Source organism: Eptesicus fuscus, chromosome 3, assembly GCF_027574615.1.
Source record: "Eptesicus fuscus isolate TK198812 chromosome 3, DD_ASM_mEF_20220401, whole genome shotgun sequence".
In the NCBI taxonomy this organism is placed as follows: Eukaryota; Metazoa; Chordata; class Mammalia; order Chiroptera; family Vespertilionidae; genus Eptesicus; species Eptesicus fuscus.
In genome coordinates this window covers 96,378,869-96,406,325 of record NC_072475.1, presented here as the reverse complement: position 1 = coordinate 96,406,325, position 27,457 = coordinate 96,378,869, and the positions used below count along the sequence as shown (strand labels likewise).

Below are 27,457 nucleotides of genomic sequence, written 5' to 3'. Positions count from 1 at the left end.
ACAGGATGGGCTGAGGGACCCCCACTCCCCAAGTGCACTGGGCCTCTAATTTCTAAAATCTCTCTCTCTCTCTCCTCCATCTCCAGCTACCTCCATTTCTCTGTCTGTCTTTCCATATACCTATGCATCCTATTATTTCTCTTTTTCTGGAGTCTTAACTAGTACTATTATATAAGGACTCTTCATATACAAAATAGTAATAGTAATAATGAATCTAGTCAAACAGCTGACCAAATTTTTATTGAGGCAAAATAGTGCTAATAAAATTAATATGGAGTAAAATGGAAAAAAGGAAATTGGAAAGTGCTCAGCCTTTCTATATCTGACTTGTGAGATGAATGCTTATAAACCTTATAGGACACTAACTTACTTTATATCCTAATATATAAAACCCTGGGTCATAACAACCAGTAACGACCGAGGCTCGACCAACCGAAAGTCAGTTCTGCAATCCTCTGCAGGCGTGGTGCCCCAGCACTGATTGCTGAGGGGGCTGCGAATCAGGGCCAGAGAGAGGCCTGAAGAGAGAATCAGGGACTGATCCATTGCCTCTGTAGCAGCTTTTGATTAGCACCTGCCTCTCTCATTCTATCCCAGCTTGGCCAGCAGCTGCGCCTCCATTTCTCTCCAAGCCTCCACCAGGGCTGCTGATCAGCCCCACCTTTCTTATCAGGCCTGGTTGATAGGCCCAGAGACACTGACTGGCATAGGAACCAACCAATCAGAACCAAATGTGGGTGCTGTGAAGAACCAATGACTGCCTAGGAGGCGGAGCTTCTGACACTGACTGGCATAGACACTGACCAATCAGAAAAACATGTGGGTGCTGTGGGAAGCCAATGGCTGCCCAAGAAGCGGAGCTTCTGAAGCTGACTGGCATAGAAACCAACCAATCAGAACCAAATCTGGGTGCTGTGGAGAGCCAATGGCTGCCTAGGAGGTGGAGCCTTTTGACGCTGACTGGCATAGAAACTGACCAATCAGAACCAAATTGGCTGGCAGAGGAGGGCAGTTGGGGGCAAGATCAGGCCACCAGGGAAGGGCAGTTGGGGGCAACCAGGCCAGGAGGGGAGGGCAGTTGGGGCAACGAGGCTGGCAGAGGAGGGCAGTTAGGGGTGATCAGGCTGACAGGCAGAGGCAGTTAGGGGCAATCAGGCAGGCAGGCAGGTGAGCAGTTAGGAGCCAGCAGTCCCAGATTGCAGGCCGATGCTCTATCCAGTGAGCCAAACCAGTCAGGGCATAAAAAATTATTTATTGTTAAAAATATTACATAAGTCTCCTTTTTCCCCCATTGTCCTCTCCCCAACCATCCCCACACCCTAGCCCATACCCTCCTTCCCTCCCCCAGTCTGTATCCATTGGTTATGCTCATATGCAGGCATACAAGTCTTTTGGTTGATCTTTTACCCCCTCATCCCCTGCCTTCCCTCATAGTTTGGACAGTCTTTTTGATGCTTCAATGATTCTGCTCCTATTTTGCTCATCAGTTTTTGTTGTTCATTATATTTTGTTGTTCACTAATGAGTGAGATCACGTGATATTTATCTTTCTCTGACTGTTAGTTCGCTTAGCATAATGCTCTCCAGTTCCATACATGCTGTTGCAAATGGTAAGAGTTCCTTCCTTTTTACAGCTGCATAGTATTCCATTGTGTAGATGTACCACAGTTTTCTAATCCACTCATCTGCTGACAGGCACTTAGGCTGTTTCTAAATCTTAGCTATTGCAAATTGTGTTGCTATGAACATACAGGAGCATATATCCTTTCTGATTGGTGTTTCTATTTTCTTGGGATAATTTCTTAGAAGTGGGATTACTGGGTCAAATGGAAGTTTCATTTTTAGTTTTTTGAGGAAACTCCATACTGTTTTCCACAGTGGCTGCACCAGTCTGCATTCCCACCAGCAGTGTACGAGGGTTCCTTTTTCTCCACATCCTCACCAGAACTTGTAGTTTGTTGAAGATAGCCATTCTGACAGGTGTGAGATGGTATCTCATTGTTGGTTTGATTTGCATATCTTGGATGATTAGTGACTTTGAGCATGTTTTCATATGTCTCTTGGCTTTCTGTATGTCCTCTTTCAAAAAGTGTCTATTTAGTTCCTTTTTAAATTTTTATTTATTGTTGAAAATATTATAGATGTCCTCCAAACCACCCAGGGCGCCTTGCCCCAGCAGGCCCCACCCCTCAGTGGGGATCCCCACCCCTATCAGGGGCCCCCATCAGGGCAGGCTGGCTGGCCCCCACCTGTGCACCGGGCCTCTATCCTATATAATAAAAAGGTAATATTCAAATTGACCCTAACGACAGAACAACCAGAATGACTGCTCGACCAGTCACTATGAGGCGCACTGACCACCTCTTGGTGCCTTTCCCCGGCTGGCAGGCTCCAATTGCCCGATGGCAAATGGGGAATTGGGGGTGGGTGGCAGCGGGGGACGGGGCCAGCTGCTGGCAGCCGGGGAAGATGGCCCTGATCTCAGGCCAGGCCTAGGGGCCATACCCGTGCACCAATTGGGTTCGAGGGGCCTCTAGTATGCACATAAGTTCTTTGGTTAATCTCTTCCCACCCACCCCTGCTCCCCAACCCCTGCCTTTTCCTGAGATTCATCAGTCTGTTCCATGCTTCTATGTTTCTGGATCTATTTAAATTGAATCCATGAAAAGTTATTTCAGAAATCCATATTCATACTTACTCAATACGAAGGAGATAAATACAATAGAATTAGCAAGAATGAATTATTTTTTGTATTTCTATTAATAATCACATTTCAGTGCCATGGTCTGATAACTTCCAACAATTTTTATTTTCCTTTTTATTTTTTTCAAACATTATTATTAAGATTTTAATAACTAGGTACAAAATATGGAGAGAAATGCCTTAAATGCTATTAGTACTTCCAAAAACCTTATTGTCCATTTGACATCAAAGATTCACATCTACCAACGTACAAATCTACCAAAACAATAGTGTTATAAAAAAATTATCAAATGAGAAAATTAGCACACATTAAAAAAGCCACATTATATTCTGAATTTGCTTTTAATGGCTGTTATACTTAATGGTCTATCATCATTTCATTAAAAATCTAATAACTGTGATGTATATAACTAATTTTAACTATCTGTGAGTTGAAACTTATTATACTGGTTTAAGCTATCTTCCAGATAGATGCAGAAACTTCTTCCCCTTGAGAAACAATGCATTAAAATTAAATTAAAAAAAAAACATTTAAAAGTTTCCTATGATAATTTAGTGATCTTCTAGAGGTTTTAAAGAACAAATAGAAAATATTTGTAAAAAAAATGACTTGCCTGGATTTTGCTATGTCAAGTGAACTTGTTATAAAATACTAATGAGAACAAATTATGCCTTTTCAGAAAAGTTCTCTAAAAGCAGACCTTGTGGACTGTAGACAGATAATAGAAAACGGTGCTTGTCTGCCTTGAGAAGGTATAAATTCATTGAAAATATGCAGTTACATTGTCAGCAAAAAAATTAAAAAACAAAACTGACTGGTGGAAACCATAAAGAAGCAGACTGTTGTTTTGGTAGATGTGTACTTTAAAAGGAAGACACTATTTTAAAGATATATTAAAGCCATGACTTCTAAAATAAAGATCTCTCTTAAGAAGAGTATAGATTCATTGGTTCTCATAAAAATATTAGACTGTCCACTTAGAATGAAAATGCCTTTAACAATCTCTGTTTTATAAAATGAAATTATCTCTTGGTCTAGCTAGATCTTCAGAGGTACATTGAAGCCCTATTTTATAAATCTTAAATAATTATCATAAATTATTCAATTGTAATATATTCTTGAGGTCAATATTATAAAACATGAAAAATATAAGTTAGTGAAAGGAGTTTTTAAGGGTAAAATAGGCAGATTTAGGAAGTTTTATAAATAAAGAGGGTCCATGGAGGAGGACTGCAAAGTTGGGAGCTGGGAGCTGCCAAAAGGCATACATTCACAAAGAACAGAAAGCTCCACAGGACAAGCGGAGAGGAAGACACCCATTCACAGAAGACCGGGAAAAGCCACAGTGGGTAGAGAAACAAAAGGGAGAAAGAGAAAAACAGATTTGCACAGCGGATGGAGAATTCTACCACTGAAGGGGGAGAATAAAAGGTGGTCCCCATGTGGGGTTTGAGCTTTGAAATTGCTATAGTGACCAATCAGAAGGGAATATCAGGACACAAAGAACTGCAGCCTTTATAAACCTTAGAAAGAGGGGCTTAGTGGTCTACCCCCTTTGGGACCCCCTCCCTATGTGGGAGTCTGTACTTGTTTCCAATAAATTTCCACCTTTTTATATACCACCATTTGTCAGTGGCTTCATTCTTCAAATCCACCTGGACAAGAACCTGAGAAAGAAATCACCTTTGCATGCTGCCCAGAAAGAAACCACGAGTTTCAGTTTTGTTCCGTGTTTTATTAGTAAGTAAACTCTACTTTTAAAAAAAAAATTATAGTGACCAAACTAACTAAACAAGTTTCAATATAATTTCTCACAGTTAAGATGCTTCACAAATACTCAATCATCTCTGTATTTTTTGCCAGAATTTTATCAACTATAACAACAGCCAATATCTTATGGTAACCATTAGCAAACATGTCACTCTTTCCTTTTATTTACATGCTCTAGTAATCTGTCCTTTTAATAGTTATTTTGAGCCTGGTCAGTGTGGATTAATTGGTTGAGCTTTGTCCCATGCATCAAGAGGTCACTGGTTTGATTGCTGGCCAGGGCACATGCCAGGGTTGAGGGCTTGATCCCCAAAAGGTAGGAAGCAGCTGATCAATGTTTCTATCTCTCCCTCTCCCTTCCTCTCTCTCTAAAGTAAAATAAATAAGAACATATTTAAAAAATAATTTTTATATTTTTCTGACACTTGGGATATAACCCCAGTCATGCCCAGTCACATTCACTGCATTTACATGAAGACATCTTTATTTTCAAAATTTATATTCGGTATTATAACTCTATTAAATAAATGGTAGCATCCATTCTATTTATCTCTAAAATATCTCCAATTTGTTTACCTATCTTTATCTCGTAGCCCCACTACAATCCATGCTTAAATTTCTGGGGTACTGCTCTCCTTAACTTTCCTGCCTCTAGAATATTTACTTCTTAAATTTTTCTTCATAACACATTCATGTAACCATTTACTCTATGTAAAAATCACTCAACAGCTACAAATCACTGCATTGGTAATTCTTAATTAGACTTAAACTAAATTCCTAAATTATCTTTCCTATCTTTTGAAGATGCATTTACTAGTAATTCATTAAATTTTATATTAAGCCCTTTTCCTTCCCCATGTGTTTTTTCATGTTATGCCCTGCATCTAAAAGTACGGAATCTCAGAGGGAAGGCAGGGGGGGATGGGTGGGTGGAGGTAATCAATGAAAGACCTTGTATGCATATATGTATAATCCATGGACACAGACAATAGGGTGATGAAGGCCTGATGTGGGGGCAGGTTGGAGGGATCAATGGGGGAAAAAAGGGGAAATATGTAATATTTTCAACAACAAAGAATTATTTAAAAATAAAAATTAAAAGTAAAAAATTAAAGTCACGGTTTCTGATTATAGCGTCAGTAATCTTATGCTTGTTGGTCCTCCTGTCTGAGCTATGGGCAAGTGAGCATAACAATGTGCACTAAGTTACATTATTTACCCTATTTTTTAAAAATGTTGTATACTATTTTAGCAATTAGTGTTGCTAAAATTAAGTCACATGGCCATACCTACCTGCAAGGGGGCTGCATATGTTAACAGTGTTCTTATGAGGGGAATAAGAAGCTCTGGTAGCTAGTGTTTACCAGAGTCTTCTTATTCCCCTCATAAGAACACTGTTAACATATGCAGGTAGGTATGGCCATGTGACTTAATTTTGGCCATGGACTGTAGGCAACAGTAAGTTTAAAAAATTACAGCCAAGCCCATTTCATTTGACTTACAATCCTCTATGCTTACTCTTTACCTCCTTGTCTCCATGGGTTCTGAGATCCTAGGCAAAGGCAGCCCAGCTAGATAAACTAAGACTGTATAAATCAAAGTGTATAAAACAAAGCCTCTCTAAGAAAACAAAAACAAAACAAAAAATGGTATAAATCTTTGTTGTTTAAGGCATTGAGGTTTTTGTTACACTAGTTAGCGTGCCCTAAACTATAAAAATGACCAGCACCATGTTTAGTAGATGGTGTTAATAAACATGCTACTAAACACACTGTGTTTTATTATCTCTCTTTATGAATGTGTGACTACTGCTGAAATAATTCAAGTAAAAATAGAAAATAGAAGCCAATTCTCTCATTTAATCTATATTAGTATCCATACCTACATATTTTTAGGATAACCATCATTTTCTTAAAAGTCAAGATGTACTTTTATTTTGGTATGATGATTTTTTTCTTATTTAATATACTCATGCATTGAAATTTTAAATGATGTGTTGATTATATGACTTTACTTGAACTGTGTATTATCATTTACATAAAAAGAGAATATACCATAAGAGGCAGGGGTATAGATTTGACCTCACAATTTTCATTTTTATTTTGTTGTGCCTCAAATTCATCAACTTTAAAATGATTACTTCAATAACTGTAGATTTGGTACATATTATTTTTACATTGAAGAAGAGATATAGAATGGACACTATTATTGTAATAATTACCAATATGTGACAATTTTCTTACCTACATAACCTTGTGGCTATTCCAAAATCAGTACATGAACAACTGTAACTTCTTTGATTCAATAATAAACAAGTTAGTTGTGTTATGAACATGGTGCAAAATTAATAATACAATAGATGAATTATTAAATGCCAACTGGTACTAAGTACTGTACTCATTAATTTTAAAATATGATCTTGTTTAAAAATAAAGCTTCATCATCTACAAGCTGGCTTAGGTTTGGCATTTAATCATTTGTATTTCAATTTTGTCATATAATTATATGAGTATTTATGTTAACATTCATTATTTTAAGTTACAGCTTTCAGATTACATGAAGTGATGTTATGCAAAATACATGTGACTGGTATATATGAAGCACTCAGCAAATGTGGTTTCTTCCTCATTCTCTTCTCAGGCAGAGTTCATTTCTATCTCATGTCACATTTCAGATTATCCACATGCCATCGTTCCAACTAATGTCACAGAAGAAACACAGATGCCAAACATAGTACTCAGCCCAATAATTTTCAATGAACCTTGGATATAAGAGACTTCTGCTATATGAATGAATTGGTAAAGGGGAATAAAATCCAGGATGTCCATGCTAGGGAAACTAATAGGACACTAGTGCATAAAACTTGGGTTCCTGGGAATACACATTTAGCCTAAGATTGAATGTGACCAGGGCACATACAAGAATACAAGAAGCAATCAATGAATGCATAAATAAGTGGGACAAAAAACAACAACAATATATCTATCTATCTATCTATCTATCTATCTATCTATCTATCTATCTATCTATCTATCTATCTATCTATCATCATCTAATTATCAATCATATATCTATCTCCCTATGGGGAAGCATGGGACTTGGTTGGAAAGTCTGTAAGGAGGACTCTCTGAAAGGTCAGAGGCCTCTGGGTACCTAGCTGAAGGCAACAGATACTGCCTTGACTTCTCCAAACAACTCTGAGCCCCCGGGTGTTTTACTGGAATTTTTGTTTAAACTTCAAAACATCCTTGTTTAAAAGACACTACAGATACATGTGTCTTCTCAAGGATACTTACCCTATTAATAGTAGCTAATAGTTAATTTTAGTTCAAGCTGTTGTTACAAATAAAGCCTAAGGAGGCAGGCGAATGGGGCTGTCTGGTTCCTTTAGGCAGACAGTCCCTTAGCCCTCTCTTTCACAGAAACGCATGTCAGGGTAATCAATCATCTGTCAATCAGGGTCTGCTTGTCAGCCCCAGAATCTCCCTTCCTCTCTCTCTCTCTAAAATCAATTTTTTAAAAAAAGAATGAATGTGAAATTAATTCAAGTACATGGAAAAAGACAACAAGAAAACCTGACTCCTTGACATACCCTGAGTAACCCTGGCCTGTGTGGTTCAGTGGGTTGAACCATCATTCTGTACACCAAAAGGTGGGGAGTTCAATTACAGGTCAGAGCACATACCCAGGTTGTGAGTTCGATCCCTGATCAGGGTCGTGTACAAAAGGCAACCAATTGATGTATCTCACATCATTATTTATCTCTTTCTCTCCCCCTCCACCCTCCTCTCTCTAAAATCAATAATAATAATTAAAAAAAAGACATGGGTAGAGGGAAAAAAAAAAATATATATATATGTAATAATAAAAATATATATATATATATATATATACATTGAAGGATCATATCCACAATATGGCTTTATCCTCCATTATTGCAGTATATTTACAACAAAAACATGAAATTCAAAACAAAGCAAGAATGGCTACCATTTCAAGTCACCATTGAAATGAAGTATGAAAAGGAAATATAAGGCATACAGGTAGGAAAGAGAAAAGTAAAACTGCCTTATTTGCAGAAAACATGACTATTAGAAAATCTTAAGGAATCTATAAAAGACCAACTAGATTTAATAAGTCAATATAGCAAGATTGTAGGATAACCAGTCAACACAGTAAAATAACTTGCATTTCTATATGCTAGCAACAAATACTTAGAAAATAAAATCTATTAAATAAATAAAGAACATTTACACTAGCATCAAAAGAACAATTTAGGAATAAATTTAATGAAAGATGCTACAATTATATTTATAGTCAAGTTTTGGTATCAGCAGTGTTTATTTTTTCTCTCTTCTTTTTAGTGTATCACAGTTGTTTCATAATAAAAAGGAATTTTAATATGTAGGAAACTTCATACATTTATTACTAGACTAGAGGCCTGGTGCACGAAATTTGTGCAGGGGGGGGGTCCCTCAGCCTGGCCTGCACCCTCTCCAATCCAGAACCCCTTGGGGGATGTCCAACTGCCTCTCACAATCTGGGACCACTGGCTCTTAACCACTCGCCTGCTTGCCTGCCTAATCACCCCTAACCACCTCTGCCTGCCTGCCTGATCGTCTCTAACTGCTCCCCTACCAGCCTGATTGCCCCTAACTGCTCCCCTGCTGACCTGATCACCCCTAAATGCCTCTGCCTCGCCCCCACACCCGGAACCCAGGATTTCCTCCTCTGACTGGTCACAGGCACCCAGGACCCTGGCCAGCTTCACCTGGGCCAGCCACAGCCACAGGGGACCATGGGAAGGCAGCTTTGCCTGGGCCACAGCCACAGGCGCTGGTTCCTGGGACCGCACAGTGGGCAGCTTGTCCCTCTCCCAGGATGCAGGTGCAGACACAGCCGCTGGTGCCCAGGACTGCGGGGCAGGTGGCTTGTCCCTCTCCCAGGCCACAGCCTGGCTGGTCACCATTCCTCTCTCCTCAGTGTTGAGTGTCTGAGCCATTGTGGTGTTACTTCATGAGGGCGTCAAGACCACTTGCATATTATCTCTTTATTATATATGATTATAATGCAAAGTTTGTTGGTAGACAAAGTACTATTTTTACTTTATTTTTATTTTTTATATTAAATTGTATTGGGATGACATTGGTCAACATGAACATGCTAGAAGCCCGATGCACGAAGATTCATGCAAGAATGGACCTTCCTTTCCCTGGCTGCCAGCACCACCTTACCACTCCTGCCCCAGAGCTGCCTTCCCGCCTTCCCACATTGCCCAGAGGCCCTGAGCAGCTGGGGTGGTGCAAAATGCCTGCGTAATCGCCATGGCGATGACTCAAGTGTCCTGCCCCACCCCCAGCCGCTTGGTGCCTACGTATGCAAATTGACCCTCCATCTTTGTTGGGTTAATTTGCATAATCACTCCTGATTGGCTGGTGGGCATCATGAAGGTACAGTCAATTTGCATCTTTCTTTTTTATTAGTGTAGATTGTACCAGTATGGTTCTTAGCTTTTTCTGTCTGATTTATTGCACTTAGCATAATGTTCTCAAGATCCATCCATGTTGTTGTAAATGAGGCTATTTCTTTTAAACCACTAACTTTTAGGTGGTTTGATGCATAGCATTATAGAACTGATAAACTTTATATGACAGTGCAGTTTTATTTTCCTCATGGGAATAATTATTACCTAGAAACATCAAATTTATTAATGAATTTATTTATTTTACCATTTATTGACTGTTTCTCCTCAGTATAATACAAGACCTGTAATATGAAAAGCCTTGTCTATTTGGATCATTATTATATCCCATGACCTAGAATATTTGGGGTACATATTAGTTATTTAACCAACATTTTAACTTATTTTGATTTAATAAATGAATGAATATAAGTTTCATTATTTGTAGGAATTCTTGGTAATTTATTTCCATGAAATAGAGATTCTATTGGAATATTATCCTATTTCTCAACTCCAGTGAACACTGAAAATATAGAATAAGCATGAGGTCTAGTAACTCTTATAACAGCTATAAAAAAAGAAATTTAATATATTATGTACATGACATGGCATATAACCTGTGTTACATGTTATGTAACATTAACATAACACATGTTGATTCAATAAATGACATAAGAAGTGAATAAACAACATACTACCAAATAATATTTTAAAGGTCTTTAACTCACTTATGTTAGGACTCCCTTCCCCCTGCATCACCCGGTAAAGGTAGAGGAGAAATCTGAGTATATTTTTCTTATTGAATTTTGTGGCTAAATATCTGATTGAGTATTTTTGCCACCCTCTAAATCCCAGAATTATCAAAGATTGTTAAAAGAGTTTGGTCAAAGTTCCAATAAATGACACCATTCTAAGTGAGTTTTTATTAAATTAAGAAATAATACTAAGTTGTAGCAGGTGGAGGCCAAATTAGCAGCTTACTGATAAAGACTATCTTTAAGGATTTAACTTTTACATGAGGAAAAAAAGGATTTCTTTATACAACAAAAGTGAGAAAATTGAGCATTTTTACCTATTCTGCACAACCAGCACACTCACACACACGTCATGCAGGTATTTTGCCAAATAAGATTTATGGTCTGAAATAACAGAAGAGAAACTCTGCTCCCAATAGTTAGTCACTCCCAATAGGAAAATAAATAAAACTGAGTAAAGCATGTTCAATTTATCATATTGAACAGAGGGTTTCACTCAAAATACTTTGGAAAGAAAGGAGCAGAGAGAGGACAGTAACCTCAAATTATTTTATCTACCTTCATTTGGAAAAAAATCAGGAGTAAAAAGAAGAGATCCATCTCATATTACTTAGTTATTTTTCTTTGGAAATATTTAGTTTATTACCATATAGAAATAGGGTGATGCCAACTATCTATGAAGACAATTTGTTTCTACCGTCATAAAGTTAAACAATGGATTAGCTGAACTAAAATCAAAGGGCTCTTTGCATACAAGACTGAAAATTCAACCATTTTTTACTTAATACAAGCCCTCCCTTTTATTACACTTTTTATAGAAAAGATAATGTCAACTCTCAAATGTCATTGCAAATTATAATCCAATGATGTTAATTTTCTAAAGAATTATAATTCAAAATAAAAGTATATGACTGTCACTTGCATTCCAAATTAATCACATTTTAAAATTCATCCTCACCTATTCACTTATTTTTTCTTGAATCTGAGCTGGAGGAGTTCTTGATGCATAAATAGGGTAGGGTTATGCAGTTGAAGATAGAGAGCTCTCTCAAGGAAACAGCAATCATTTCTCAGGATCTCAGAAACTGTATAATATCAATACCAAACCCTATAAGTCTCACTTTTAAGGATTGTAATGAGTAATTCAGATACACAAAATTATCAAAACCTAAATCTTTATGCTCACATTTAAAAATAAGAAAACAATCTCCAGGTTTTAGAGCAAATATCTCAGGGGAAATTATATTCTGAGAATTCAGGCATAACCTTAATTGCAGTTTTCTCAGGATGCTGAATCATCTTAGTACATTATTGCCTTTTTCAAAATTTAGAAATTTGAAACACTATAAAGTCCAGCCACCTATTGTGTATATTAAAATCTTTATATGGCCTTTGTTGAGGTCTTTATTGTTTTCATTGAAATATCATTTTTCTAGTGAGTCTTGTCCAGTGAACATGGCCACCATGTCTTGGCTGAAGACAATTCTAGTCCTGTGCCACAATTTCTTCATAGTATTTTCAGATTTCACAAATACACCAGCAATTAATGAGCATGCTTATTTCCCCAGAGCTTTGCTATGTCATCACACAATGATTTTTAAAAATAATTAATTAGACATGATTAGTTTAGTTTTAAATTGCATTTCATTTATGAGTAAGGGTGAACATATTTTTATATATTGAAGCGTTTTTTTTTTTGTTTCTATATTTTTCATGAAATATGTTTCTAGTTTTTGTTCAATTGTTTTCACGTATTTTCTTTACTAGTTTTAGAAGTACTTTATATTATAAAGGCAAAAATAAATGAATAGTACCATAGCAAACTAAAAAGGTTCTGCACAGAAAATGCCAACAAAACAAAAAGGCAACCAACCTAATGGGAGAAGATATTTGCAAGCAACAGCTTTGACAAGGAGTGCATATCCAAAATATACAAAAAACTCATATAGCTCAACACCAAACAAAGGAACCATCCAAGTAAGAAATGGGCAGAGGAACTGAACAGACATAAGAAGACGTATAAATGGCCAACAGATATATGAAAAGATGATCAACTTCACTAGCTTTGTGGGAAATGCAAGTCAAAACTACAATAAACAGCTGTCAGAATGGCTATTATCAACAAGACAAGTAATAACAAGTGTTGGAGAGGTTGTAGATAAAAAGGAACCCTCATTCACTACTGATTGAAATGTAAACTGGTATAGCCACTATGGAAAACAGTATGGGGGTTCCTCAAAAAATTAGGAATAGATTACCATATGAGCCTTTTGTGATTTCAATTGCAAATTCTTTGCCAATGTTTTCCATTTACTTTATTATTGTTGTTATTATTATTGACAAAGGTTTTGTAAAATATTTTTATTAGAATATTATTTATGTACAATTAAATTAACTCTTTTTAGTGTAACATTCTGTAAATTTTGAGAAGCATATACAGACATGTGACCAATACCACAATCAAGGTAGAGAAGAGTTTTATCATACCTTGCATGGGCCGTTTAAAGTGTCTCACACAGTTTAGACAGGATTTCACTTGTGGGCTATTATTATATGCCTAGGGGCCCAATGCACGAATTCTTGCACCTTGAAAGGAACTGTGGGCTGCAAGGATGTGGTGGCCACAGGGGCGGGTCTTGGCCCATCCTCTGCACCCTCGCCCAGCCCCTCCCACCGTGGCCCTGGTCCCATGTCTGCTGGCAGCCCCGCTCTGGCTGCTGCCACTCCCATATGCTGATGGCGCCGGCCTCACTCATACTGGCTGAAGCAATTGGGGCTGGCGCCAGCAGCTGGTGCAAGCAGGGCCAGTGCCATCAGTGGGTGCGAATGGCAGCTGCTGCCCCTATTGCCCCTCAGGAGCAGGGGGAGGTGGAGAAGCCCTCAAAGGCAATCAGGGCCAGCAGCCACCACTTGCACCCGCTGATGGCATTGAATGATTGGGACCAGCTCCAGGTGCCGGCAGCAGGTGCGAGAGGCGGCTCCAGTGCCGGCAGTGGGTGCAAGCGGGACCAGCGCCCACAGCAGAGCAGGTCCGAGCACCGGGCAAGACCACAGAGAGCAAGAGGAAAGAATTTTCAGTAACCATCAGAGATTTTCCCTGATGACAGCAACCAGCACCCCGCCTTGGTCTGACGCACCCGCTCAACTGCTCCACCATCCCGCCGTGGCCAACACCCGTCATGTTCCACACTCTGCGTCTGCTTCCAATGCCCGCCATGTTCCGAATGTGCCTGGTGGTCAGCACACGTCATAGCGACCAGTTGTTCGGTTGTTCCACCATTCGGTCTATTTGCATATTAGGGTTTTATCCTATATAATAAAAGAGTAATATGCAAATTGACCATCACTCCAAGACACAAGATGGCTGCCCCCATGTGGTCAAAGATGGCTGCACCCATGTGGACACAAGATGGTTGCCACAAGATGGCCTGCAGGGGAGGGCAGTTGTGGCCAGTTAAGGGTGACCAGGCCAGCAGAGGAGGGCAGTTGGGGGTGACCAGGCCATCAAGGGAGGGCAGTTGTGGGTGATCAGGCAAGCAGGGAGGGCAGTTAGTAGTGACCAGGCCGGCAGAGGAGGGCAGTTGGGGGAGACCAGGTCAGCAGGGGAGGGAAGTTGGGGGGACCAGGTCTGCAGTGGAGGGCAGTTGGGGGTACCAGGACAACGGGGGGGGGGGCATTTGGGGACCAGGCCTGCAGGAAAGGGCAGTTGGGGGGGGAGGCAAGCCTGCAGGAGAGGGCAGTTCGGGGGGGGAACCAGGCCTGCAGGGGAGGACAGTTGGGGGGGAAGGCAAGCCTGCGGGGGAGGGCAGTTATGGGTGACCAGGCCAGCAGAGGAGGGCAGTTAGGGGCAATCGGGCCAGCCGGGGAGCAGTTAGGCGTCGATCAGGCTGGCAGGGGAGTGGTTAAGGGTGATCAGGCTGGCAGGCAGAGGCAGGTGGATCGGGCCTAAACAGGCAGTCGGACATCCCTCAAGGGGTCCCAGATTGGAGAGGGTGTGGCCTGGGCTGAGGGACACCTCCCCCATGCATGAATTTGATGCACCGGGCCTCTAATATATATAGATTCTAAAATTACCAAGGTCAAAATATTTTCTCTACATTATAATATTTGAGATCAGATGCCACACTGTGGCCTGTCAGTCTCACTATGTTTTATTATTTTCTACAAATTGCATTTATTTTTCTTTGTTTTTCATATTCTTAACTTATATGTGTATTTTGGGGGACATATCACCTTTCAACATTCTTAATACTCAGTGGTTGGTGTACTGTTACTGTCACATTCACAAGTACATATTAATTTGTTTCATGCCTTTGAAATCCACCACAACTATGACCTTCGTGGAGATAAGAAGGATTAAAAATATTACACATGCGCATTCTCTCTAATACTGATTCATGGAGAGAGTAACCCTAGCAAGATAAGTCAGCAAAAATACTTCTTCTCTTGTGAGATGATATTTGACTGACTAGGCTTTATTTTTGGATTGGCCAAGTAAGAAGATGATCCAAGTGTGTGCATTTAGTGGATTTATTAAGAGGTTTCAAAACCAAGGCCATGAATTGTTAGGTTTTCCTTGTTATTACAGTAAATGTTTGACTTATATAAAAATTCTCACAGGCCAATAGATCCACTTACCCAGTGCTGTGAGGAGACATTTCAGGCCAAGAGTCAATTGCCATAGCAAAGTGTTCAGCTGCAACTGGCATCAGAAACATAAATACTAGAGGAGAATCAACATTTAGATTATCAGAAGCCAAAAGTTAGTCTTTTAAAAATTATAATAAAAGTGTCAGGAGTGGGGTCAATAAAATAGCTTTTTATTTTTATAGATTTTATGGTAATTATGGATTTTGTTACATTCTTGCAATGTAATTTGAGGTGATTTATTTCTAATGTTAATATTCATTTTTTAAAGGAAGAACCCAAAATGTATAACCTTTGCATTTTTCAAATCTGGATAGCCCCTCGCTATGGTCTGAATGTTTGTGTTTCCCCAAAATTCATATTTGTAAATTCCAAGGTGATGGTAGGTGATTAAGTCATCAGCGTGGATAATATTACCATATTTATAAAAGAGATTCAGATAGATCTCCCCTCGCCTCTTCTGCCATATGAAGACACAGCAATAAGACAGAACTCTTTGAACCATAAAGTGAGCTCTCACCAGGCACTGAATCTGCTGGCACTTTGTGTTGTTGAACTGCACAGAACTGATAAAAATAAATTTTATTGTGTACAAATAAGCTGCCCAGTCTATGGTATTTTGTTACAGCAGCCAAAATGGATTAAGACACTAATTGTTCTAATAACAACATCCGTTCATATTTCCACTCTAGAGGCATGGTGCACGAATTTGTGCATGGGTGGGGTCTGGCTGGCCTGCCCCAATTGGGGCCCATCGGGCTGGGCCAGCCATAGGAAGGGGTTGTGGGCAGTTGGTGGGCCAGCCCCACCACCTTGTCGAATTTCTGGTTGAACTCCCTGTCGAGGGGACAATTTGCATATTAGTCTTTTATTATATAGGATGCTGGTAAGACAGCCTGTTTCCATCGGACTTTCTTTACCATGGTACTTTAGTTACTCCTTTCCATGCTACTTTGTGGGCTATGATAATAATTTCAAAATTTTATGTAGCATTTACTTTATGCATTGTGCTCTTATAGGCATATTTCACTCTCCTAACTAAGATTAGGTGCCATTTTCATCACTATGTTATAGATCAGAAAACAGATAATGGATAATTCAATCATTGTTAGAGATCCAGTGTGCTTAATCCATGCATTATCCTGGGAATGTTTAACCTCAAATCTAAGAGCTATGACTCCAAGTTCTCAGTTTACTATTTTATGCCCTTTATGTTTAAATTTTGTATTTGAAATCTCCTATCTTCCCTTTAATTATTTTACCAGTATCTCCTAAAATAATGCAATGAATAATGAATATAGAAGTGTTCTATTGAATAATATTTTGTCAAAACTTTATTTTGAAAGTACCTTATATATCACTTAGTATAATGAAAGACATTAGAAAGAGAAAATATCTTAGCATGTGCATAACCTTAGAAAATGTGATAATAAATATAAATACAGATTTTGAAGCAATTAGCAGGTCAAAATATCCTCTAGGAAATTATATATGTACTAGAGGCCCCGTGCACGAAATTCGTGCACGGGGGTCCCTCAGCCCAACCTGCACCCTCTACAATCCAGCAGCTCTCAGGGGATGTCCTACTGATGGCTTAGGACCACTCCCCATGGTACTCTGCTCTCTGCGGGCCTGGAGGTTTCCCTGCAGCCATGGAGATGAAGCCCCCATGCCCTGCTCTCTGCTTTCTGCCGGCCTCCCCATGCGCCATGTGAAAGAAGCCCCAATGCCCTGCAGTGTGCTCTGTCTGCCAGGCTTGGGGCTTTGAGGACACTGACACACTAAGGAAGCCCCCATGCCCTGCTGTCCAGGCTCTGTTTGCAGGGCCTGGGGCTTCCCTGCTGCCACAGAAGCCTCCATGCCCTGCTGTCCAGGCTCTGTTTGCAGGGCCTGGGGCTTCCCTGCTGCCGCGGAAGCCGCCATTCCCTGCTGTCCCGGCCCGGCTCTGTTTGCAGGGCCTGGGGCTTCCCCGCTGCCACAGAAGCCTCCATGCCCTGCTGTCCGGGTTCTGTTTGCAGGGCCTGGGGCTTCCCCGCTGCCAGGGAAGCCTCCATGCCCTGCTGTCCCGGCCCGGCTCTGTTTGCAGGGCCTGGGGCTTCCCAGCTGCCGCGGAAGCCGCCATTCCCTGCTGTCCTGGCTCTTACTGCCGTGTCTGGGGGCAGATCAAAAACCCCTCCGGAGGTGGATCCAGCTTTGCTGCTCCTGCCGACAGGCTGGACACTCCAGCAGTGGAGCTGAGCGGACTGGGCGCCACCATCTTGTGGCTATGGGGGCCGCCATTTTTGTCGCGGAGGTACGGTTAATTTGCATATTACTCTATTATTAGATAGGATTCTAACAAAAGAATGAATTCAGAGGATTTGGTTCCTTCCTGTCAGAAAATGATAAGATACAATGCTTCATAAATTATAAAACAAGCACTGATTTCAGAACAACATGAATTTTGAAATTCTTTTGTGGCATATACATAGTCATGAATAGCTTGTTGTCATCATTTGTTCATCAGAAATAAGTTGTAGTCAGATCAGCTTAGTGTGTGATAAAGTGACTATTAAAACTTTTTTATTGTCCTCCTCCTGACTCGACAATATTCACTCCACTACATCTCAATAACATGAAGAACAGGGTTAATCTATTTGACCCATATCAGAATCATCTCTTTTTGAGTCTACATGTTCTGTGATTCATTAAGATTTAAATTAATGTTGAAAATACAAAGCAAAATGAAACTATAAAAATTGCTGATGTCTTTATTTTCTCAAACCATATATTTAAAACAGTTCTCTGAAAAGGGTGGGTCTATACAGTATAATTTAGTCTTGATTATTAATAAAGACAGTAGAGCATATTTTACTTAACTAAACTAACATGTCAGTTATAGTAATTTAATTTTGCACTACACTTTGAGGGATATAAGTTATTTCATAGTACATATTTTATTTATACACCATTATAAGTATGGGATGTGCTCTACATAGATTGATATCTACTTATTGTCATTGTGTAGTTAAGGAAACAAATCTGGAGATTTTTACAATATGTATAGCTATGGACTTGGTCCTAGTTCATCATAAGGAAGATTTCTCAGTATATATTTATATTTTTAATAACATGTAGCTTCAGGTACTTTTGCTACCATCATGTGTCCTTGTTTTTAGCCATTTTTCTAGATCTTATACATTGTAGAAATATTGTTATTATGGAGACTTTTAAAAACAGTTTTCAATAGTCCACTTAGTATGGTATTGATGTTTACTCTTCTAGATTTCTTAGATTTTCACAAGAGTTTATTTCCCTGGATATTATCTCTTTAATGGTATTCAGATTTTTAATATTTAGCTGTCAATTTTCACACCTTAATAATTTACTAGAAATCATATCATATAAATATTATTATATAAATTCAAATATATGTTTCTTCTGATCTAATATAATACACTAGAGGCCCAATGCATGAAATTCATGTAAGAGTAGGCCTTCCTTCACCTGGCTGCTGGCACCCGGGACTCAGGCTTGCTTCTCTCTGACCGCCCGCAGGCACCGGGGACAGGGGCTTCCCTCCGGCCCTGGCTTCATCCAGAAGATGTCTGGAATGAAGTCTGGAAGGATGTCCGGCCTAATTAGCACAGTACCCTTTTATTATTATAGATGTTATATCACCACAGTGATGTATTTGGATATGACTTACATGGAAATCTCTGATATAGATTGCACCATTTTTTTTGGTTATGCATTTAGCTTTGAAATGATATCATTGGTTTGGTAGTCTCATTTGTTTGCTTAGTATTAATGATAATAGTCCATATAGTTTAATACCATTTTATCTTCAGTACTATAAAAAACTGGAGGATAGTTTATATCAAACTTTATATTTTTAAAACAATCAATTCTATTTATGTATGTACATAAATATGTATAATGTTATTACTTTATTAATATGCATACACTTACTAAAAGTGATGCATATTCATGTAATAAGTGAAAGTCACATGCCAATTCTTTACTCATAAGTAAAGCAGGCAGTCCTCACTTTCCATGCAGGCTGAAATCATGCAAGGTGACCTTAATGAGAAAAATTATGATTACTTCATGACCTTTAAAAATGTTAAGCAGAGTATTAAAACTCTCTTATTATTAGTTACAAATATACTAGAGGCTCAATGCATGAAATTTGTGCAAGAGTAGGCCTTCGCAACCCTGTCTGCCTCAACCCCCGCTGCTCCGACTTCGTCTGGAAGGTCGTGCGGATGGTCATTCTGTTGTTCGGCTGTTCAGTCGATTTGCATATTACACTTTTATTATTATAGATATGAAAATAATAAAGCTAATATTTATTTAATACATTGTTATTTAAAACATTTCATACATTGAGAAGTAAAGAGTTTTGCTTATTTACAAAAGTCTTATCTAAAGTAGTTTGAAAAGTATTTGTCTTTACTAGTTTTTTATGCTCTGAATAAAGAGTGAGAAATTTTTCTATGCCTTGGCCAATTAGCATACTCTGTCTAAATTAGGATTCACTTCCAACATTTGATTTTTTAATTTATTTTAATGTTGCAAAGTATCTCAAGATTGCCTTTAATGTGAATTTTTTTCTGGTGTCACTTCCTGTGGGTTATCTTTATCCTCTCCATCACAACTGCTTTCCTCATTTGGTTCTATAAATTTGCCTTCTCCAAGTTTCTCTGTGTCCATGTTTAGAGTACTTCAAATGACCACAGTATAGACATTTCAATGGTTAACTATTTCCTCCATATCTCCATTTACATTTGATTCAAATCTTGCTACCAGAACTTATTGCTTTTTGTTTTTATTTTTTTTTGTCTAATTTCCTCTCATGATTATTCATTTTTATACAATACCACATGTGTTTATTACTGAGAGAAAAGAAAGCACCACAACAATATGCTTTATGTTTATGCATAAACTGAATAACTGATGTGTGTACTTTGAGAGATGTGATGCATCTATTATGATGCACATTTGTTTTTACATAATGACTTTTTGACTGAATAACTGGCAACAAAGTTTGTACACTCTTCTTGGTGAACTGGTGCTATTTAACTAACTAAACCATTAAATCATGGTAACAGAAATGCATGTGGTGGGACTGAAAAGTGAGGTCTTCTTATGCTAAGGTTTCGGCATATTTTTCTGCATTTGTGCTCTGCCAAAATAGACCTTTGACTCTGCTTATTTTCCTCTTAACAACTTCCCAAAAGCATACATTTTGCCAAACTTCGCTTTTGAAAGGCATACCTATTTACATTTTTTAATTGATTTTTTTTTTTTTTTTAGAGAAGGAGGAAGGGAGAGGGAGAGACAGAAACATCAATGAGAGAGGCATTAATCAACTGCTGCCTGCATGCTGCCTACTGGTGAATGAGCCCACAACCCCAGCATGTGCCCTTACCAGGAATGGAACCAGTGACCATATGAGAAATTGCCCTCTTCCCTCAAAATCATTCATTTATTGGGCACATGATATTTAGCTCAATTTATATTAAATAAAAGTTTAAACTTACTGAGAAAACACAATCCACAAAAATATTCAATATATTCCAGCTGAGGTAAACACATTTATTTCTTTGTTTTTAGATATACATAACAATGTTTACCTTACATTTTAAAAACTTGTATTTTAATTGATTTGGTTGTTATGTAACACTGACGTAACAAGTATTTGAACTCACATACTTAAATTAAATATATTTTAAATTAAGACTCCTCTTCTGAAGGTATCACTAATTTCTTTTCTGACATTAAAACTATTTTTTATCTTTAACATGTTTTCAACATGTATTCTTTCCCAGAATAAGGACAATGAGAAATATTTTCTTTCTGCAGGCAATACACATTTAAACAAAGTGGATGATTTGAAAATCACAAAATTTTGTAGAGTAGTAGCTTCCATTTAAAGGGTATCAAAGTGTGAGGTGCTGTTACAAGTGCTTTATTCACTATGATTAGTTTATTTTCTACAAGAGCTCTCTGAAGTGGAAGCATCTGTATTATCCTTGTGAGTAAACTGAGGCACAAAAAATTATTGTAACCAGAGTTTTTACACCACTAAGCATGACCATGTGCATTTAAATCTAGGCAGCCTTACCCCAGAGTCTGAGCACTACGGTGTCTTGTCATTCTATGTATTCTGACAATTCCTATTCTATTCTATTCTATTCTATTCTATTCTATTCTATTCTATTCTATTCTATTCTATTCTATTCTATTCTATTCCATCCCATCCCATCCCATCCCATCCCATCCCATCCCATCCCATCCCATCCCATCCCATCCTATCCTATCCTATTCTATTCTATTCTATTCTATTCTATTCTATTCTATTCTATTCTATTCTATTCTATTCTATTCTTTGATAAAATCTATTCTAATCTATTGATATCTATTGCATCAAACTAATCACTAGTAGATAGCACAGTCTGGATCCTGTCCAGAGGAAAGTAAACAATTCAAAATAGATTGCGTCCTGGCTGGGTGGCCTAGTTGATTGGAACATCATCCCATACACCAAAAAGGTTGTAGGTTTGATTCTCGGTCAGGCCACATATAAGGCTGTGGGTTTGATCCCAGGTTGGGGCACTTATGGGAGGCAACGGATCAATGTTTCACTCTCACATTGATGGTTCTCTCCCTTTCTCTTTCTTCCTCTTTTTCTAAAATCAATAAAAATATATCTTCAGCAGAGGATTCAAAAGTAATGGATTGATATACCTTGCTGATTTGAAAGAAAATATGAAATATTGCTCTCCATTAGATATTCCACTTTTCTTCTAACATATTATTGTCTAAGTTGCCAAAGGTACTTGGTATACATATATTGAAATATATAGACAGTATTATTCAAACTAAAGTCAGTAAACCGTGTGAGCTGTTTGATGTTAAGCAAATGTTAATTGCATGCCTGTAAATTTGCTATCTATGCAGGTTTCACTTCACTATTTAAGAGCATTGTTTAGTGGATTTCAATTTAAATAATTCTGTTATTCTGTTTAAATGTTCTAAACAGTTTGTTAGAACTTCTGAACCATTCAAAAGGAAGTGACTGTATAGTGATTTTAGTTGCATTCCAACATATTCACATATTTAAAACATTTGGCTAACAACTCCCTTAACGGTTATTGAAGCAAGGGGTGTTATAGAGGCTAAAATTAACTGGAAAAAAAGGTTGAGCTTAATTCATCACTTTCAATATTCTAAATGATATATATAACGTTTGTTAAAATATGGGAAGTGTGAGTAAAGAAAATACTATAAATCAGGAGAGCATAGTGATAACAGAGGAGCACACTTAGAATGTTGATGGAATTGGAATGTGTCTTAGGATATATAGTGAATATTCATTCACCCAAGAAAAACTCATTTAATCTCCATCTAATAATTCAGCATTCCAATTACATGGCTGGATTTTAATTAATATGTTTACCAAGGATATGCATTTTAATTTTACTTAACCCCATCATAATTTGATCCAAAATATGAATGCTTTTATTCTTCTGCTGAACACTTGACACTTTCTGCATTTACACTAATAAAAACATAGGTGCTGGAAATTGAATTTGGTTTTAATATCATGTCTAGTGTCTTTGTATTGTTATTAAATATTTATATACTAGTATTAACTAGTGTCCCAGTGCATGGATTCATGCACATCAAAAGGAAATTAATTAGAAGAAATATTTTAATATCACTATTTTTCCCTTCTCTATAACTGAAGTGTCCACCAAATTCATGATAGACAATGACAGATGGAAACATACCCATGTGATTGGCACCAGTGAGAACTTTATATGTATCGCGCATGCGTGAGTCAACTTAGCCTTTTATATATATAGAACAAACTTGCTTAATTAGACCTGCTTTCTGATTTAGCTAAACTTTTTCCAGCCCAGTAAAGCACCCCAACTTCTCTTTCAGGTAATTATCAGCAACACAGCAGTAAATATCAACCTGAAGCAGATTGGACTTCTGTGAGGATCAAATGAGATGAGGCACGTGAAAATGCTTCACAAACATTTGGATAAAGTGTAAAATATTTGCACCTGGCTATAAAGCAAGTCATGTTCCTGGGCTGAAGAAACTCCAAAGAGGATAGTCACTAGGGATAGGAAGCCTGGTGTTGCTACATGACATCATTACCCAGCACCCACAGTGACCATTTCTGGGGTGGGCTGTGCTCTGGGCCACATTTTGCACCATGGGGTCTTGGCAGCATTGACTGCAAATTGGTAGCGTGTTGCTCTGGGGTGGTGACGGGGCCTGTGTCCCACTTGGGGGGAGCTGAGTGTTGCTTTGTTGGTGCCAGGTCTGTGGTGCCATTTATTTTTAAATGGCCAGTGCACATCATGGCAGCTCCTGCATTGAGCGTATGCCCCCTGGTGATCAGTGTGCATCATAGCTACCAGTCAGAAGGTAGAATGGTCGGACAGTCGCTTAGGCTTTTATATATATCCTATCTAATAAAAGAGTAATATGCAAATTGACCATCACTCCAACACACAAGATGGCTGCCCCCATGATGGCCACCACAAGATGGCCAGCAGGGAAGGGCAGTTGGGAGGGACCAGGCCTTCAGGGGAGGGCAGTTAGGGGTGACCAGGCCTGCAGGGGAGGGCAGTTAAGGGCAATCAGGCTGGCAGGGGAGCAGTTAGGCATCAATCAGGCTGGCAGGGGAGTGGTGAGGGGGTGATCAGGCTGGCAGGCAGAAGCAGTTAGGGACAATCAGGAAGGCAGGCAGGCGAGCAGTTGTGAGCCAGCAGTCCTGGATTGTGAGAGGGATTGGGCCTAAAAGGGCAGTCAGACATCCCCTGAGGGGTACCAGATTGGAGAGGGTGCAGCCTGGGCTGAGGGACACACACCCGCCGTGCACGAATTTCGTGCACCGGGCCTCTAGTGTAGATATAAAAGGCTAAGTGTCTGTCCATCTAACTGGTAGCTATGATGCACACTGACCACCAGGGGGAGATGCTCTGACCAGTAGCTATGACGCGTTCTGACCATCAGGGGGCAGATGCTCAACTCAGGAGCTGCTGAGCTGTGGTGACTTGCCAGCTGCAGTTCTCGGGTGATGCACCTGGAACCAGAAAGAATGGAACCCGATTCTGGAGTGCATCACCCAAGAACCACCCTCTCACAATCCAGGACCCCTCAGGGGATGTCAGAGAGCTGGTTTTGGCCCGATCCCCACAGGCCAGGCAGAGGGACCCCACCAGTGCATGAATCTGTGCACCAGGCCTCTAGTATATAGATAATGGAAAAATCTTTTTGGAATAGTGTAGAAAACAGAGCTGAAGTATTAGTATTACTTCTGAAAAGAACGTTTTTATTCTCTTGGAATCCTTAGAAAACTATAATTTTGTGATCTGCTAAATTTACTTAATTCTATGGATAAAAAAAGTGTACTTTAAAGTAAGATTATATACTCACTTGATAAAAGTAAGGAGAAATAAAGTACCTCTGTAACCAGATAATTAAATCTTTCTCAAGTCACATCATTAGATATTACAAACTTAGTGTTACATTTAGAGGTAAATATTAAAAATATACAATGGTTTTACCTGTGGCTGTTAAAGAAACCTTATGAACTTTTATTGCAACCAACTCTTCACTTAAAACTGAAATAATTTTCTGTTATTCAGTACTCCTATCAAAAGAAAAAAAGAAACCTCCTTCAAATATGTTCTCCATTACATGGCTGTTTTAGTTTAACTTTATCTCATCAGAATGAAATAAACAAGCAATGTCCAGGTCTATGCCCTTGATAATAATCAAAAAAATCATTAGTTTGCTCAGTATTCAAACTGCTTTCTAACCTTGTACAGGTAAGTCATTATTATTTTAATTTTGAAAATAGAATGTGGACTAAAAACAATTTTATTGACATTATGTCAAATGAATCATATCCTACAGAACAAGGAATAATTAAAATTTAAAAATCTAGGCTTGTGTCTGTCTTACAATTAAGAAACCTTGTCACTCATTCACTGTTAACTTTGATATTTCCTAGATTTTGGTGCTCTTATCTAAATTATAATAAAATATTATAAGTTGTTTTAATAATTTAATGAAATGTTACATTTTTAAAACATGTTGCAAACCATAAAGCATTACTCAATTAAGCTATTACTATAACAATGTATTCATAATTAAAAATCAAAATTTCCCAGATGAAGCAACTATAGAAAAAATACAGATATTTTTAAAATTTATATGTGATAATCAAAGTAGGTCAAAGATTAAAATTTTATTATATATGCCCAGCAGCAATATTAACTGAGCATGAAGGTGATCAAAATAAAGGATCAGATTTGAGAATAGTCCATTACAGACATTGTAAACTGAGGCCAGCATTTTTTTATTTGAGATTTATCTAAAATATACTATATTTCTTCCTTGATATTAAATTTTCAAACTTTCACTTAGAGACATTTTGCTTGCTTATTGAAGGATTTAATAGTTTATGGAATGGTTAAAATATTCTTAAATTATAATTGATAATTACTTTTCAACTGTAGTATATCTAGAAATTTCTTTCTTTTATATATGCTTAAAATGTCACAGAACATGTCAGCCTTTTCATTTCTGATTTTGAAATATGCTGCTGACAGTTTATCCATATGTCTTTTGGTGATATTAAGGTCTTTAATAGAATAGTCTGAGAGCTATATTCTAGGCTCTGGGAGAGATATGTGTGGATTTTCCAGATTATACATTTTAGCATATACATAAAGTCAACATTACAAATAAAGTATATGCATATCACAACCACTCTCCTGGCTTCACACTTAGCAAGTCATTTTTCAAACATATAAATTTGCTTTGATACCTTTATGGTATCATGTTTTCTACATTTGTTTTATTTAATTTAATGCTGTTATGGGCTGAATTATGTCCCCCAAAATTCATATGCTGAAATCATAACCTTCAGTACTTCAGAACATGAGCTCATACTATTATGTGTGGGCCTTAATCTAATATGAGTAGTGATCTTATAAGAGGGAGGGATTAGAACAGAATAGACATAGGGGAAGACATGTGAAAATAAATCCTCTACAAACTACGACAGGCTTCAGAAGATACCAGTCAATCCTGCTGATACCTTGATTAGCCTCCAGAATCATGAGAAAATAAGTGTGTTGTGTGAACCACCAAGACTGTAGTACCTTGTTATGGCACCCCTGGAAACTAATACAAATATCAGTAAACCAAATAAGTTAGAGTTGCTTATGTTTATTGATATTTAAGTTACTATTTTTATATTTTTACAAAAATCGCTAGCTTTCCAGACCACCACGCCCTGGCCCCCACCCGCCTGCTCGCGCTCCTGCTGCTCCTCCTGGGTTCCCCCGCCACCTCCGTGGAGTCCATGGGAGAGACCGAGGTCATCAAGACCTCCTGGAAGGCCGATACTTTCCCGGACCCCTCCCCCCCCCCCCCCAAGACCACGAGGATGTGGGGGAGCCCGGGCAGGAACTCGATGACTTTGAGCTGTCTGGCTCCGGAGATCTGGATGACTCAGAGGACCCCCAGGTCTTCCCCGAAGTAATCCAACCCTCGGTGCCCTTAGATAAACCCCATTCCTGAGAGGGCAGGGCCTGGGAACTGGAGGAGAATGAGGTCATCCCCAAGGAGCGCTCAGCACCGCTAGCAGGGAACGAGGATGTATCCAACCGGGTGTCCATGTCCAGCACTGCCCAGAGCAGCACATCTTTGAGAGAAAAGAGGTCCTGGCAGCTCTGAGGTGGGCGGCAGTGTGGGCATCCTCTTTGCCTTTTTCCTGGTCCTGCTGCTGATGAACCGCACAAAGATAAAGGACGAAGGCGGCTGCGACCTGGGCAAGAAACCCATCTACAGAAAGCCCCACCAACGAGTCCTAGGCCCGAAGCGTCCTCATCGACACCGGCTTGGACTTGAGGGGGGCGAGAAGCCGGGGGATTTTGGAGGGTGGACTTTAGAGTAGGGGGAGGCCAACCTAAGACTGACCTGTGAGCATCTTCAGCTCTGATCACATTGTAAGGGACGGGAGACTCAGCGTCTTCTGTTCCTGCCTGCCTCTGGATTCCCTGCGTCTCCATGGTCCCACAGGAAAATGAGGCTCAGCTTG

The 27,457-nt window shown here is 38.9% G+C and overlaps 1 pseudogene; it reads left to right on the top strand.

Moving 5' to 3' along the window:
- The window catches only part of LOC129147573 (syndecan-4-like), a 47,749-nt pseudogene extending 20,436 nt beyond the window's left edge, over window positions 1-27,313 (top strand).
- The last annotated feature ends 144 nt before the right edge of the window (window positions 27,314-27,457 follow it).